The sequence below is a fragment of the Rutidosis leptorrhynchoides genome, chromosome 3 (assembly GCF_046630445.1).
Source record: "Rutidosis leptorrhynchoides isolate AG116_Rl617_1_P2 chromosome 3, CSIRO_AGI_Rlap_v1, whole genome shotgun sequence".
Taxonomy (NCBI): Eukaryota; Viridiplantae; Streptophyta; class Magnoliopsida; order Asterales; family Asteraceae; genus Rutidosis; species Rutidosis leptorrhynchoides.
This window is the reverse complement of record NC_092335.1, coordinates 167,295,596-167,310,235: the sequence shown is the minus strand read 5'-3', so window position 1 is coordinate 167,310,235 and position 14,640 is coordinate 167,295,596.

Sequence of the window (14,640 nt, the reverse complement as noted above, 5' to 3'; positions counted from 1 at the left end):
CGAACAAAGGTATGTAAATATATATATATATATATATATATATATATATATATATATATATATATATATATATATATATATATATATATATATATATATATATATAAATTAAGTACACACTTAATATTATATGTATGTTGTAATATATCTAATTTATATAAAAATTTAATATTCAAATGTGTTATAATAAGTGTTACATAATTAATAAAATTTAATTATATTAAATTTAATTATGATTTAAAATATAATTATCATATTACTTTCATTACCAATATTGATATTAGTATTATTAATAGATTAATATAATATATAGTGTATATATATATATATATATATATATATATATATATATATATATATATATTAATCTATTAATAATACTAATATATATATGAGATTTGATATGTGTAAATTGTTATATCAATATTATTACTATTACTTTCATTATTATTATTATATTAATATTAATATTTGTATTATTAATATTATTATATGAATTTCGAGTTATACAAGTATTGTCAATAATATTATTATTATCATTACTAATTCTATTATTACTATTATTAGTTTCATTATTATTAAAATTAAAATTTAATAGTAATATAAATGTAATTATTATTTTTAAGTTCCTTATATAATTAATATAATATATATATATATATATATATAATCAATATATAATTATACAAATATAATTATATATGTAAATACATATACATATACAGAATATCATATTGTATATATAAATACATATACATATATATATAAATAAATATATACCATACTTATATAAAAATAAGGATTTTTTTTTAAAAAGAATCCAAATCTGTTTCATGCTACATCAGACTAAAATTCAACTTTGTTTTTATACCTCATAATCGTACCAATCAGGAATTTAAGCAACAGAACCAAACAAATTCAGTTGAACGTCGCAGTCTATATTTTTTTTTTATTTTTTATTTTTTCGTACCTGCTTGATAAATCTTGTCGAGGTTGTTGCTACAAAACAATTAGTTTACTCACATCATTAGGAAAAACCACTCTATTGTTTTACCATTACTATCACTTATCAATTACAACAATTATCAATCGGATTAAACAGAAGAACAAAGTTACAACTCGTTATTCGTTTTCCTTTCTGTTAAAACCGTCACCCATCATCACAAACCAACGCCACCTGCAACACCTTCAATCATAACTGCTGCTGCTCAGTTTGTTTTAGTTTCGAGTCTATGCAAAAACAATCACCACCATTCGAACCAACCTGCTACAGCTGCTACTTGTAGTTGTTTTTGTTCGAATTCAACTCAAACCGAAACCCACTGGGATGTTCTTGCTATTTGAACACTTACTATTACTTGGTTCTTTTAGTATTAAATTTGTCCACGATTTCTGTTTTATGTGAATACCATCTAATCTCTATCTCTGCTACATCGTGTCTTGTGTGTTCGAAGCATAAACCAAACCTTCATCATCACCTTCGCAAACCACCACCAATTCCACCTTGAACCACCACTAACTAGCGAGAATTGCTGCTACTATAGTCTTTACGTTTCTACTTCTGTTTCCTTTTCCTACCTGAACCGAGAGCAAAAGCCATGCAAACTTTCTTCAATTAATAAACTATTATTGAATGGGTTATGGACTCAAATATGAATTCCTAATCGATACCTTTTTGTGCTTCTTTATTTTCTTTTTTTTGCCCCACTTGAAAAGCTACTAGTTAGTGGGATTAGAATGAATATTAATTGGATAAGTGCTAATAACTTTGAACGAAAAGGTGATGGTAACCGAAGTCTTGAGACAATTGCTGATAATGATGATGTTTGGACGTTCCTATTTTTTTGCCGAAATCCATTAATCATTTAATCCCACAAGACTTGTTGAAAGTGATACGGGGTACGAGATAGGATAGCAGGCCTTGAAACGCATTAACTGTTGGTCTTGAACTGGGTTTACTCTTTTGCCTGGCTTGTGGTTGGGCTGTATAATTTGGGCTCAGTATTGCAAACAGAAATACGGTTAAATATAATTGTTATGGGTATTACAACAAAAAAATGAGATGGGTCAGAGGGTTAGAGGGTGATGCTGGGTAGCGAAGGGTCGTGGGTTCGAGTCCCTGATGGGGCAGTTTATTTTTTTTGGCCGAATTCTCTTGAAGGTAGTTTCAATTTACATTATTATTATTATTATTATTACGATTATTATTATTTCTATTATTATTATTATTATTATTATTATTATTATTATTATTATTATTATTATTATTATTATTATTATCATTATTATTATTATCATTATTATGAACATAATGCAAATTATCACTATAAATATTATTATTAGTATCATCTTACAAATTGTTAGTAATATGATTAAGATTATTGATATTAGTAAAATTATTAGTAGTATCATTATTATTAAACTTATCTTTTCATAAAATTTCTAGTGTTACTAAAGTTATCATTATTATTATTAGTAAAATTATTATTTTTATAGTTATTATTATTAGTGTTCAATATTATTAAAATTAACATTTTAATTAAAAGTATCATTTCTTACTAAAGTTACCATCTTTATCATTAATACTAAAAGTATCAATTTTAACTCTATTATCATTATTATCATTTTCTTTTCTTTTATCATTACTAATATTATTTTAGTATTATTGTAATATAAATATATACAAAAATATATTTGATACAGATAACATAACAAAATTTATATTTTTATTTATTTTAAATATATAAAATGAAAATATGAAAACATATAGGTTATTAATATAAAAATGATATAAATTTGTTCGATTACAATATGAGTGTTAATATATACATAAATAATATAGGTTCGTGAATCCGAGGCCAACCCTATACTTGTTCAATGTCGTTCTATGTATTTTTACTACAAAATACATTAGGTGAGTTTCATTTGCTACCTTTTTACTCTTTACATTTTTGGGACTGAGAATACATGCGCTTTTATAAATGTTTGACGCAATAGACACAAGTACCTTAACTGTATTCTATGATAGAATTATCTGGGATTGGGGTTGATTATTATGACACGCATTAGTCCCCGGTTTCCGTTAGAGCGTGTGAGCTCCCGAGCCGGGTGGATGGTTTATTATTTATGACATTTTGGCACCGGGTGTCCTATATTTTATAAACATGTGTTCAGCCGTGGGGTGTAAAGACCGGCACAGAGGTTCTATATTTTGAAGGCACATGTATTCAGTCGTGGGGTGAAAGACCGGCACATATGGTTACTATTATATTCTGAATCCTCACCAGGTGTTCTTCATATGAAAGATATTTTTTTTGTGCAGTTGGAATGGAACTTCTGCACGTTTTATAATATTGAAAATCTTGTGGTCTATTAAAAATGATGAAAATGAAATGTTTACTATAAACTAATGAACTCACCAACCTTTTGGTTGACACTTGAAAGCATGTTTATTCTCAGGTTTGAAAGAAATCTTCCGCTGTGCATTAGCTCATTTTAAGGATATTACTTGGAGTCATTTATGACATATTTCAAAAGATGTTGCATTCGAGTCGTTGAAGTTCATTAGAGATTATTATTAAGTGAATGACGGACTAGGTCATTTATAGTTTGGATATTATGAAATGGTATGCATACCTGTAAACTTTCGATGAAATGAAAGTTTGCCTTTTAAAAACGAATGCAATGTTTGTAAAATGTATCATTTAGAGGTCAAGTACCTCGCGATGTAATCAATTATTATGAATCGTTTATAATCAATATGGACTTCGTCCGGATGGATTAGGACGGGGCGTTTCACGAGGACCAAGAGAAAACCACGTTCACGTGCCCTTATGGTACTTTTGCTTACAAACGGATGCCATTTGGACTTTGCAATGCCCCTGCAACTTTTCAAAGGTGCATGATGGCATTTTTCACGACATGATAGAAGAATGCATGGAAGTTTTCATGGATGACTTTTCAATTTTCGGTGATACTTTTGAATCATGTCTAGTTAATCTTGAACGAATGCTTATTAGATGCGAACAATCAAATCTAGTACTTAATTGGGAGAAATGCCATTTCATGTTTAAAGAAGGCATCGTTCTTGGTCATAAAATTTCCCTGGAAGGAATTGAAGTGGATAGAGCTAAAGTAGATGTAATTGCTAAACTTTCACATCCCACCAATGTTAGAGGAGTTAGGAGTTTTCTAGGGCATGCCGGTTTTTACCGACGTTTCAAAAAAGATTTTTCTAAAATTGTCATTCCTATGAATAAACTCCTAGAAAAGGGTGCTCCATTCATCTTTTCAGATGAATGCATCAAATCTTTTAATATTCTTAAATAAAAACTCACTAATGCGCCGATCATGATAACTCCAAATTGGAATCTACCGTTTGAACTAATGTGCGATGCAAGTGATTTTGCAATGGGAGCCGTTTTAGGACAAAGGATTGAAAAATGATTTCAACCTATTTATTATGCTAGTAAGATGTTACAAGGAGCACAAACGAATTACACAACTACTGAAAAAGAACTCCTTGCTATTGTCTTTGCTTTTGCCAAATTTTGTTCATATCTCGTTCTAGCTAAAACGGTGGTCTATACCGACCATTCTGCTCTTAGATACCTATTTTTGAAACAAGATGCCAAACCACGATTAATCCGTTGGATCTTACTCTTACAAGAGTTCGATATTGAAATCCGAGATAAAAAGGGGGCAGAAAATCTCGTCGCTGATCATCTTTCTCGTCTTGAAAATCCTGAATTAGAAGTTCTAAATGAATCGGCCATACAAGATAACTTTCCTGATGAATATCTATTGAAAATAGATTATAGTGAAATTCCATGGTTTGCAGACTATGCAACTACTTAGTATGTGGATTCCTTGAAAAAGGATTATCGTACCAAAAACGAAAGAAATTCTTTAATGATATAAACACTATTTCTGGGAAGATCCACATTTGTTTAAAAGTTGTCCCGATGGAATAATACACCGATGTGTATTCGGGGATGAAGCCAGTCAAATCTTAAACCATTGTCACACAGGACCAATAGGAGGGCATTATGGGCCTCAACTTACAGCAAGAAAAGTCTACGATGCTGGATTCTATTGGCCTACAATTTTCAAAGACGCACACCTTCTTTGCAAATCCTGTGATGCTTATCAAAGAGCCGGAAAAATAAGTCAACGTGATGAAATGCCACAAAATGTCATTCAAGTATGTGAAGTATTTGACATTTGGGGTATTGACTTTATGGGTCCATTTCCAAAATCTCATAATAATCTCTACATTCTCGTTGCCATTGATTATGTATCTAAATGGGCGGAAGCACAAGCTCTCCCGACTAACGATGCACGAGTTGTAGTCAAATTTTTAAAACATCTTTTTGAAAGGTTCGAAACACCGAAAGCTTTAATAAGTGATCGGGGTACTCATTTTTGTAATAATCAACTTGAGAAAGTTCTTAAAAGATATGGAGTTACTCATAAAATCTCAACCGCTTATCATTCACAAACAAGTGGACAAGTTGAAAATACCAACCGAGCATTAAAACGTATTTTAAAGAAAACCATAGGATCAAATCCGAAGGAATGGTCCATGAAATTGGAGGATGCACTTTGGGCTTTTAGAACAGCCTACAAAACTCCAATTGGAATCACACCTTTTAGACTCGTTTACGGAAAAGCATGTCATCTTCCAGTAGAAATTGAACACAAAGCATTTTGGGCTTTGAAGACATGTAATCTTGATTTACATGAAGCTGGACGTCTACGGTTAAGTCAATTAAACGAATTAGAAGAATTAAGACATGAAGCATACGAAAATTCATTAATCTATAAAGAAAGAACGAAGAAATGGCATGATAAAAGAATCAGAAGTTCAAAAGAATTTAAAGAAGGAGACAGAGTTCTTCTTTTCAATTCACGATTCAAGCTATTTCCTGGAAAATTGAAATCAAGATGGTCTGGACCATTCATAGTTAAAAGAGTTTTCCCGTACGGAACAGTATAATTAATAAATTCAAATGGGATTGAATTTAAGGTTAATGGTCACAGAGTTAAACATTACATAGATAATCTAATGGAAGTTGAAGATGAAGTTAATCACAATTTTGACACCACAGCTAACTAAGTGTAGGAAAGTTCGAATCTTTTTAGGGTAATATGTATTTCTGTTAGAGTTAGATATTCTGTTTTCGTGTAGTTCTCGAGAATGGAATCCGAATGGTCTTTCACTAGCAGACCCTAAAGAACTAGTCTTCTCCCCCATTCTGAATTTGTATAGTTGTAGTATAGTGATAAGTATTCCCGCCTGTCACGCGGGTGACCCGGGTTCGATCCCCGGCAGCGGCGCCAAAAATACTTGATGTGCATAGAGGTGTATACTAAATAGTTATATTTTTACTACAAAATACTATTAAATACGATACAATTTTACACAAGTTATTTATTTATTTATAGAGTGGATATACCTAAACCTTGCTACAACACTTATAGGCAGTGTACCTAATCGTACAGTAGTGTAGTTTTTAGTAAGTCCGGTTCGTTCCATAGGGAGCTAGCCAAGTTAACGCTATATTTTGAAAACTATATTTATATAAATATATATATAAGTAGTATTATTATTATAAAAGGGGGTTTTTACCATTTAATGACCGGTTTGTCGATTTGAAAACTTTAGTCGCAGTTAAAACCTAATGTAAAATATTTAAAATAAAACTAACTTAATTTAAAGCGTAAAGTAAATGACAATAATTAAAGTGCGATAAATAAAAGTGCAATAAATAAAATGACAATAAATTAAAGTACGATAATTAAAAGTGTAATTAAATATGAAATAAAGGAATTATGCTTATTTAAACTTCCGTAATCATGATGTTTGACGTGTTGATTTTAGTTTATTACCATGAGTTAATTGTCATTTGTCCTGGATTATTCAATATGTCCATCTGGTTTTTGTCCATAACAGTCCATCAGTCATAAATATAAAGTGCGAGTGTCCTCATCAAATTATCCTTATATCTGAAGTCAAATATTCCAACTAATTGGGGACTTAAACTATAATTATACCAATTTTCCTTGTATATAATTCACCCCTGTTTTAATAAGTCCATTGACTATTAATCCATTCCCGTGTTCGGTTAAATGAACGATTATTAGTACTTATAAATATCCCGCCCATCGTGTCCGATCGAGTGTATATGGTTATTTATAGGTAAGTCCAATTTAAAATCTTTATATTAAATTAACAAACTATCATTTAATTAAACAAATATAAAGCCCATTAATAGCCTATAGTCTAGTTTCTACAAGTGTCGTTCTTTTGTCCAAACCTCAATTATGGTACAAAGCCCAATTACCCCGTCTTTAATATTTAGCCCAACATCATGATTACTTCGGCTTAAATAAGCATAATAATAACTTAGCTACGAGACATTAATTTAAAAAGGTTGAACATAACTTACAATGATTAATAATAGCGTAGCGTTACACGGACAGAATTTCAACTTACATACTTACAACATTCGCTAACATACCCTTATTATTAAACTTTAATATTAAAATTATAATTAAAATATAAATATAAATATATATCGTGTGAGGAAGAGGAAAGAAAAAGATGTGTATGAAATTAGACCAAAACTGCGAAATTTATAGGACCTGACCCAAAATTTGGGGCCATGCGATCGCATGGCATTTGGTCTTGCTGGCCATGCGATCGCATGTCCTGGGATTCCAGCTCACATTCGATTGTTTGCTTCTTGCCGATGGTTTTATTAAAGACCTTTGTAATTTAATTGAGTACATTTCTTTGTGTTTTGCATTTGATGCTTCTGATACCTTAAACCCTTCATGAATATTCATGTATATATCACTATCAAGTGATTCATTTAAATAAGTAGTAATAACATCCATGAGATGCATTTCTAAATTTTTAAAAACTGTTAGGCTGATTAAGTATCTAAAAGTAATTGTATCCATAACAGGAGAATAAGTTTTCCTCATAATCCATTCATGGTCTTTGAGAAAAATCTTGAGTTACAAGTCTAGATTTATCTTGTAACTTCATTTTTCTCATTTCTTTTTCGGATAAAAATTCATTTTTTGTCTCATACGTTTCACATCTTTAAAAGTGATAACGATTGATCCGAAAACTTTTCTTTTATTGAGCGATTCTAATTCAGCTCGTATTGCTCCTATCCATTGAGTCCAATCATGTCTATTTTGACATGCAATGCCAGATTTTGGTTCCAGATCATCATCTTTATTCATGATGTTATTGTAAGATTATATGAAAAATTCTCATCAATATTTTGTCATTCCATTTCGGTTCCATATTATTGCATAATTTATTGCAATTTATGTATTTACATTTATCAATATCCTCTGCAGAAGGAATATTGATTTGTGGTTCTTCTTGAACACTTTCTTTTACCTCATTATCAGCTGATTTTCTTTTCGAGGATTTTTATCTTTGGAACCAATTGGTCTTCCACGTTTCTGGCGTGGCAAAGACTCATGAGTGACATTATTGCCAGCTTTTAGAATTTCAATTCTAGCTGAAGCATTTACTGATGGTATATATGACTTAGTCACTCCTTTTTGTATCTGTAAATACATCAGGTAATTTATTTGCAAGTTCTTGCATATGTATTATTTTTGAACTTTCTTTTCGCATTCTTTTGTGCGATGATCAAGATACATTAATTTATGTTCACATCATGAAATATCTTTTTCTTTATTTTTCATTTCTCCCCCTAATATAGGGAACAAATTTTCATTATAATGATAATCAGCAAAATGTGCTGTAAAAACATCACCCGTCATGGATTCAATATATCTTATGATTGAAGATGTTTCATATCCAACATATATTTCCATCCTTCTTTGAGGAATCATTTGTTGTGGTGGTGCAATCAAAAATACACTGCACAACCAAATGTTCTAAGATGAAAAATATTTGGCTCTCGACCAAAATTAAGTTGGTAATGGAGAATATTTATGAATTGCACTTTGTTTAATGTGAATTAATGTCGTATCATGTAAATTTACATGTTCCCATATAAATATTAAGAGTTTTGTACTCATTACCAATTGTCTAGTTATTAGCTGCAAGTGTTTATCTATTGATTCAGCTAAATCAATTTTGTATATTCACATGAGCAACTGGATGTTCAACAACAATCCCTGTAGACATATAATAATCATTAAATGCTTGAGATGTTAACTCACCAGTATTATCAAGTCTCATCCTTTTAATGATGTAATCAGAATAATGTGTTCTCAATTTAATAATTTGTGCAAGAAACTTTACAAATGCCATATTACGGCTTGATAACACACAAACATGAGACCATCTGCTAGATGCGTCTATTAGAACCATGAAATATCAAAATGGTCCACATGATGGATGAATTGGTCTATATATATAACCTTGAATTCTTTCAAGAAACATTGGTGATTCTTTCTCAATATTCTTTTCATTAATCACCATATGTACTTTTCATTGATCATCATATGTGCTTTTTCATTAATCACCATATGCGCTTTTCATCATATATCCTTTTCACCATATGCACTTTTAATCATATGCACTGCGCTTTTCATCATATGCACTTTTCATCATATGCGCTTTTAATCATATGCGCTGCGCTTTTAATCATATGCGCTGCGCTTTTCATCATATGCGCTTTTCATCAAATGCGCTTTGTATCATATGCGCTTTTAATCATATGCGCTGCGCTTTTCATCATATGCGCTTTTAATCATATGCGCTGCGCTTTTCATCATATGCGCTTTTTTATCATATGCGCTTTTAATCATATGCGCTGCGCTTTTCATCATATGCGCTTTTCGGTGCTACATAGATATTTCTCATTTCCGGTTATCATTGACTGATAATCATATCCATTATGATATATATCAGAGAAACTTAACAAATTTCTCTTTGATTTGGGAGAAAACAAAGCATTGTTTATCAGAAAATTCGTACCATTTGGTAATATGGAATTTTGCCTTTTCCGTTCCTTATATCAAGTTTGCAAGACCTGATATAGTATTTATAATTCATTCATTTGATTTAAATCAATGAAATATTTCTTAGATTTGATCATAGTGTCTATGTTACCACTATCTGCAATACATAGGTCTTTACCATTTAATTGATGTTGTATTCAGCAAGATTCATACTAAAACTTCAAATAAGATAAGAAAATAATGAGTTATATTTCAGCAAGATAATCAAATTATATTACCTGCAAACAAGTTACAATCTGAAGTACATAAAAGATAACACTTAATAAACATATGCGTTATGGTCTAAAACCATTTATTTATGAGTGATACATAACAAGCTAGGCATCTTAGAAAATTTAAACTATCCAAGTCTCAAGGTAGCTCAGGGTTTATTTAATCAAGATTTTTCAACAGATTCACTCTCGTTTTCTTTTCTTTTGAGACTTATTTGTAGAGATAAACAAGATGTTCATGTATTCAAGAAATACTAGACTGATGATCCACGTTACCAGATCATTAATAAGAATCTCCGAGATTCTTATAAGAGCGTCTACTAACATCTTCAATTTTATTCTTTCATGGATCACCGTTATTTCTTAATAATTAATATCGTATCTATCTTTGAGTATTTTCCATAATACACTTGGATCTTCGATCATATAATATGTAGATTCTAAGGACTCGTCAATATGTTTGCTAAGAAAAATACTTGCTATTGCTTTCTCTTGTTCGGAACAATTGTTATTTTTATTCAGGGTTTCTAAAATACCGATTGATTCGAGACGTTTTTCTACATTCATAACCCATGTTAAGTAGTTGTTCTCACTTGATTCTAAAGGAGCAAATTTAAGCCTTTTCAAATTCGACATTTTCTATTATCAAAAGATAAACAACATAAATCATAATCATAATCAACTTCTATTCATAGACAACTAATAAAATGAAATTAGAATCATTTTAAATTCATAAGTAGCAAGCAACAGAATAATGACATGATTACAAATGATAAAACCACAAGAGCATGATACAATATAGGTTCACCCGGTGGTATATTAGCAACAATGATGATAGTTAGTATGACCAATACAATAGGAAAAAACATCCTTGTGTGAATCATCTTTACAAAAAAAAAACTTTTGAGAGTGGTATTCTGAGAAAATGAAGATTGATTTGTGAAAATGTGAAAACGGAGATGTTTATTTTATATTTGAAAAATATAGTCGTTGTAACGTCGTCAGTTGACGTTAACAACCGTTATGTATATATGATTGTTGTAACGTCGTTAGTTGACGTTAATGACTGTTATGTACTCGTTGTATTAATAAAGATTTTAATAAAAGAATTTTATTAGTGTAAATACGATTACTATAAATACATTTAGTATAAATACGAAGATTAAGAGAATAAACATATTATGCATAAATAATAAATTTAAGAATAAACATTAGTATGCATGAAATAAATAATGATTAATTGCATAAGTAATCATAAATGTTAGATAACATAAATATAAATGTTAGTGAAGTTAATAAGAGTTAGATTACAGAAATATAATTCAGGCGGTATAACCGACCATATATAACTTAAATAACATAAATATAAATGTTAGTGAAGTTAATAAAAGTTAGATTACAGAAATATAATTCATGCGGTATAACCGACCATATATAACTTAAATAACATAAATATAAATGTTAGTGAAGTTAATAAAAGTTAGATTACAGAAATATAATTCAGGTGGTATAACCGACCATATATAACTTAAATAACATAAATATAAATGTTATTGAAGTTAATAAAAGTTAGATTACATAAATATAATTCAGGCGGTATAACCGACCATATATAACTTAAATAACATAAATATAAATGTTAGTGAAGTTAATAAAAGTTAGATTACATAAGTATAATTTTACTTATGATGATAATAATATTTACCTTACTAATAAATAATAGAAGATATCGTTAAAGAATTTCTTACCTTGATTAGTGACTTGTGCTTGCTTAGATAAACCTTGATTATACGGAGCACTTCATGCTGATAACGTGTTATAATTTAGGAGTTTATAACTACCTTTAGTGGCCTATGCTTTAATTAAGAACTTGTAAATATATATATATATATATATATATATATATATATATATATATATATATATATATATATATATATATATATATATGTATATATATATATATATATATATATATATATATATATATATATATATATATATGTATATATATATATATGTATATGTATATATATATGTATGTATGTATATATATATATGTATATGTATATATATATATATATATATATATATATATATATATATTTGTATGATACTCTGAGAATTATATGAGAAAATGATGGTGTCTCTCACTTACATTCATGATGTCAATTTATACTACTCAAATCACTGTACAACTCTATTCATCAAATAGTTTAATAGATACGCTGTTAGAAATTTGTCTCACAAATCTTTTACTTTTGAGACTTTAGAGATATGTAGAAATAAATATGTCAGGCACACAATGTATATTATAACAAATACAAAAGAACTAATTATAGGAGTACCAAGTACCATTACAAATGAAGTTTATTTTATTTTTTTCGAAAAAATAACGAAAACTCGTATAGAAACGAAGTTATTTTCCAAAGGAAAACGCCTTCAACAAAGAATACAAAGAAACGAGGGAAACTGTGAAGCTCGCACCTAGAAAGCAACGAACTAAACGAAGACTATCTATAATCGAGTCTTCCTTAACAACCTGATAAATGTTAAAGAAAACTAACCAAAACTATAAACCGAATACTAGACGATAATAACAAGAACAAAACCGAACCAAACCAAACGCACAAAGTGAAAATAAAAAAAAAAAAACGAAAAAAATATGCGAAAAAGCACGAGACAAACCTAATTAATCAACTTCTAGGTCCCGCCCTTTTCAGCTTACCATTAACCGTCTCTTTCAAAGTGTTCTTCCAGGACCGATTTTCTATCTTGTAAGATAACACATTGGCGGATCCAACGTCCGGTTCGCTCTCTTCGCCCAAACGTGTCATCATTTTATCGAATGCCATATAAGCCTTCACGGACATTTTTCCATTCCCGTTACCCAATGAACCACCGTCTCTACCATCTTGAGACCCCAAAAATAAGTTTTGAATTGCGTCCCCGTAATCCATATCATCAATGTGATCTTTAAGCTTAAAAGTACCCGAAGTGGAAGCCTCATTCGTCTTCTTTCTTGACCTCGGATTAGCATCCCCAAGTAAATTTCTTGAAACATCCCTATTCAAAACGTACCACGATTTACAAAAACCTTCACACGAGGAGGCCTCGCAATCGCAGTATCTTCTTCCACTACGACCAATCAACACCGGTAGAGGCCTATCTTCGTTCGATTCTACCATACGTTTAGCCAACAATTCTTCTCTCTTTTTCTTCTTCTCCTTCTTCAAACGGGCCAATCTTTCCACAAAGGTTATGTTATCCAAATTATCTAAGCTATTACCAAACACATTAACTTTCGAATTGTCATTCTTCGTCAAATTTTCCATGATAAGGTCTATACCAGAACCATTATCTACACCTTTGTTACCCATCTTCTTGTTTATATCATTAGATTTCAAAAACCAAGTACCGTTATTAACGCATGTCTGTTTAGTATTAGGGTTTCTACAATATTATTATGGTTGCAGTTCTATATACTAATTGATCGATCTTGCATATAATTTAGTCTTAAAGATTCGTATTCGATCGATTTATTCCTTAGATTTGAGTTTTCAATTTCCGAAATCAACATTCACTCTTTGTTTCCTTTTTCTTTTTATATCATCAAAAAGCGATTCTCATTATAGTCTATGTCATTGATTCCGTTCGTCGAATTGATTCTTTTTTCTCAATGTCGGGTTCTTCATTAGTACCTTAACGGTATTTTGTATATTTGCGATTAAGTTTGTAGTTAAATTAAGAAAAAAATAATAATGTAAAAACTTCAATTTAACACCATCCGTAAAAATGCAATTCAAATAGATATAATATGTAGCAATGTTGTTGTAGTCATCAAGTTCAACAAATCTTAGCAAACGAAACAGTAATATGAGTAGGTTTAGGTCTAGTACTATGTAGCCATGCTGTTGTAGTCACCTGGTTCGACAAATTTATAGAAAATGAAATAAAAACAAGAGTTAGGTCTAGGTCTGGTAATCAATCAAGATATCCACGAACGTTGATTTCCACCGAAGGCGAGGGATTAGGGAGCTTTAACAACTCGCAGCAAAACCAATGCGTTCGAGAACAACTTTCGATATCATATGGCTAAATAGCAATCTCTTTCAAGGAAGAAGAATAATTGAATAAGTATTTCAGCAACATAGTCTCGTTAGTTGATCATTTCATATCTTCAATCATTACTTTGCGAAGCCGCAAGCGACCCATTTTGTTGGGGGTCAAAGACTAACGGTGAGAATTTGTAAGTTGTGAACTGAAACTTCTGTCTAGCCTAAATGAGTTAATAATTAAGTTATTATCCCATGCACAAAACTGTGGGCAGTCTTTTTAAAAAAAATGTGGCAATAAACTTATAAAAAGATGTGGCATTTTTAACTTACCCTGATCCCAAGATTCA